The 3,291-nt window shown below is 41.4% G+C and overlaps 1 protein-coding gene across 1 annotated transcript in view; it reads right to left on the bottom strand.

The window, feature by feature from the left end:
- aco1 (aconitase 1, soluble) overlaps nucleotides 1-3,291 on the bottom strand; it is a gene marked incomplete at its 5' end in the record, with an annotated part of 74,229 nt that overhangs the window by 64,002 nt on the left and 6,936 nt on the right.

The following is a 3,291-nucleotide window of genomic DNA, read 5'->3' as shown; positions in this document are numbered from 1 at the left end:
GCAGTAATTGCAGATAAATGTTTCTGGTAACTGTTGATCAGTCCTGGATTTGATCTGGCGACCTTCACACTGAGAGGCAACAGCTCTACCAACTGCACCACCGTGCCGCCCTGCATGATCAATGATTTATAAATAGTTTGGTTTAATTTATTTTTATTTGATTAAAAAAAATGCCATATCTGTTTAACCCCCATAAATCATACATCTTTATAATCTTGGTCCATCACAGTGGACTTTTTGTCTCTTCTTCATGTCCAAACAGCTGCAGCTCCTCCAGGTCAGAATGGTGCTGCTTGTGTCCAGCAGTCTTTAAATCAAACCAGAGGTTCTCAGTTGGACTGAAGTCTGTACTTTTACTGGACCAGTCCAGGACTGGAGACAGGTCTCTTGTTTGGTGGTAACCTGCACCACATAGAGGTTTAGACCTGCTGTTGCTTCTGAGGTCCATCAGAACAGGTGGATATACTGTAGACTGAGCTCACTGCTGGACCTTATTTACTGACGTGACTTCTGAAGAGCTTAAAGCAAGGAGGCTGAATATACAGACACCACTTTTTAGGTTCCTTCTTCTTTATACGCCCGTCGAAAGATGAGCGTATTACGGTAGTCTCTGTCCGTACGTACACCAACTTTCTCTTGTCCAGATCTTAACTTCTGCTCTGCTCAAGATCATTTATTAAAACTTCATACACATTTGCATCATCAGTAGACAGAGAGCTGTGTACAATTTTCATTACCCCAGTTCCAAGGTCAGTGTCATAAATCAAGGTTAAACAAGGTCTCTGCTTGTTCGGATCATTGCTATACATTGCTGTATAATAGTTTGTTGATGGGCTTATAATGTATCCTATGTTGTAAAACTATTTTCTCCATATAACTATGTAGCGCCCGTGCCATATCGCTAAAGAATTAACCAGTAGGTTAGATTGAAGTGTAGTACATTAGTCGGGGCCCTGGGAATGTTATTTTAAAGATAGCTGTACTAACAGTTTACAGGAGATACAACTTACTGTTTGTATTTAATTTAATGGCGGTGCCTCCACTTAGCAGGAAATTATGACTTTACGCTTTGTTTAACCCACTAAGAATTTAATTTGTTTCACAAATAAAATTCAACAAAGCAATGTTTTTAAATAACAAAACAAAAGGTATGGCTTTTCAAACATAAAAATCAACCCTAAAATAACCCGTTGCAGGCCTGAATCGATGCTTGGGTGCGTGGGAGCTAAAAACAATAAGCTTATTCACGCACTGAGTAAATAAAATAAAAAGCACATGCATTGGTGTAGTTTTGTACTCACAAATCCTTCAAAGTTTGAGATTGGATCGGGAAAAAGTAGATGTGGAGATCCCTTTAATATGGCACTGAGTAAAGTAAGTATAGGTAGGTGATGTCACACAAACTCCAAGATCCTTCCTGGCAGCAACCTCACAGATGGGAGGAACCCAAACGGCTGAAATGGGGAACTTCTAACTCATTCAGCAGGTCCAAATATGAGCTCCTGGTCCAGTGTACATATTAACAGCTCTCAGTCTTATATATTCCTTAGTAAAACACACTGGCTTCTCATATGGAGCCATTAAGAGCTTAAACAGCCACTAATGTGAGCATTTACATTTCGGTATGCAAAAACCTGAACTGTTACATCATTAACTAGCTGCTACATCGCACTAGCATGCTAAAATGCTAGTTACATTTAGCCTGGTTTTCAGCTACACACCGCATCATTCTGAAACAGCATAAAACATACAGACAATGGTAATTACCTTTCATATGCTTCTTAAAGTCCGTTACAGTCGGCAACTCTGCATTAACCGTTGTAATGGATAGCTTTGCTCTGTTACTGTCTGAGTCGCTGTGCTCTCTGCCTTATCTGGTTTTTCACACTGACACACGTTTCATGCAGTGTACCATTAATCCTGCCCACTTCCATCTGATTGGGCAAAATAAAATGCTTAATCCAATACAAAACAAAACTGAACAAGACTGACACTTAGCACAACTCAAAGAGTAGGTTGTGAAACTTCCTCGTGGCACCATGTGCAGCATTCCTCAAACAAACTTTTATGTGACCTTCAAGGAACGTAGTAAAAATGACAACTGCCTGTTTCAGTCTGCATGAACTAGATTTTCTTGACCAAATTTGCACTGTTTTTAAAATGATGCATTTTTAAATGACAAAAAAAAAAGTTTTTATATTTCATATTATTCCACTTTTATCACTTAGACATTCTAAAAAAGTTAAATCTGGTCCTCTGGACATTCAAAAAAACAAAGCAAATCAACAAAAAAATGTAGAAACGTTTCGTCTCTCATCCGAGAGACTTCCTCAGTCTGAGGAGCTGTATTCAGCTCAGTCTCTTAAATAGTCAACCAGTCAACCTACTTCACATATGGGGAGCAATATTATAGACAGAAACATGGGTGTGCCATGGGGTCTCCAGTTTCTCCTATTGTTGCCAACCTGTACATGGAGGAGGTAGAAAAGAGAGCCTTGACGTCCTTTTCAGGGACACCACCAAGTCATTGGTTCAGGTATGTTGACGACACCTGGGTTAAAATCAAATCTCAGGAAGTCCAATATTTTACTGACCACATCAACTCTGTGGATAAATACATCAAGTTCACACGAGAAGATGTAAAAAATGGCAGGTTGGCTTTCTTGGACTGTGAGGTCTCAGTCTCTGATAGAGGACATTTGCAAACTGAGGTGTACCGCAAACCCACCCACCCAGACCAGTATTTGCAGTTTGACTCCCATCACCCTTTGGAGCACAAGTTAGGAGTCATCAGGACTCTGTATCACAGAGCAGACAGCGTCCCCACTAGCTCAGGAGCCAGGCAGAAGGAGAAATCCCACACAAGACCGGCTCTAGAGCAATATGGATATCCTAACTGGGCCTTCCTGAAAGCAGAGAAGAAACCCAAACAGGACTCCAGTCAGCCAACAGGTGAAAAGGAGGAACCCAGACCCAGACCAGTGGTCATTCCATATGTTGAGGGAGTATCAGAGAAACTGAGACGTTTATTTTCTAAACATAACGTCCCAGTGGCTTTTAAACCCCAAAATACATTACGGCAAAGACTGGTTCATCCCAAAGATCCAGTCCCCCGGCACAAACAGAGTAATATTGTGTATGCTGCTCAGTGTCAGGAGGGCTGTGATCAGTCTTACATCGGGGAAACTAAACAGCCACTGGCCAAAAGGATGGACCAGCACAGAAGATCAACATCATCAGGCCAGGACTCTGCGGTCTACACTCATCTCCAGGCCAGCGGTCACTCTTTCA

The sequence above is a fragment of the Nematolebias whitei genome, chromosome 1 (assembly GCF_014905685.2).
Source record: "Nematolebias whitei isolate Nwh7 chromosome 1, NemWhi1, whole genome shotgun sequence".
Taxonomy (NCBI): Eukaryota; Metazoa; Chordata; class Actinopteri; order Cyprinodontiformes; family Rivulidae; genus Nematolebias; species Nematolebias whitei.
Note: the sequence above shows the minus strand (reverse complement) of the source record. Positions and strands in the feature narration are given on the sequence as shown.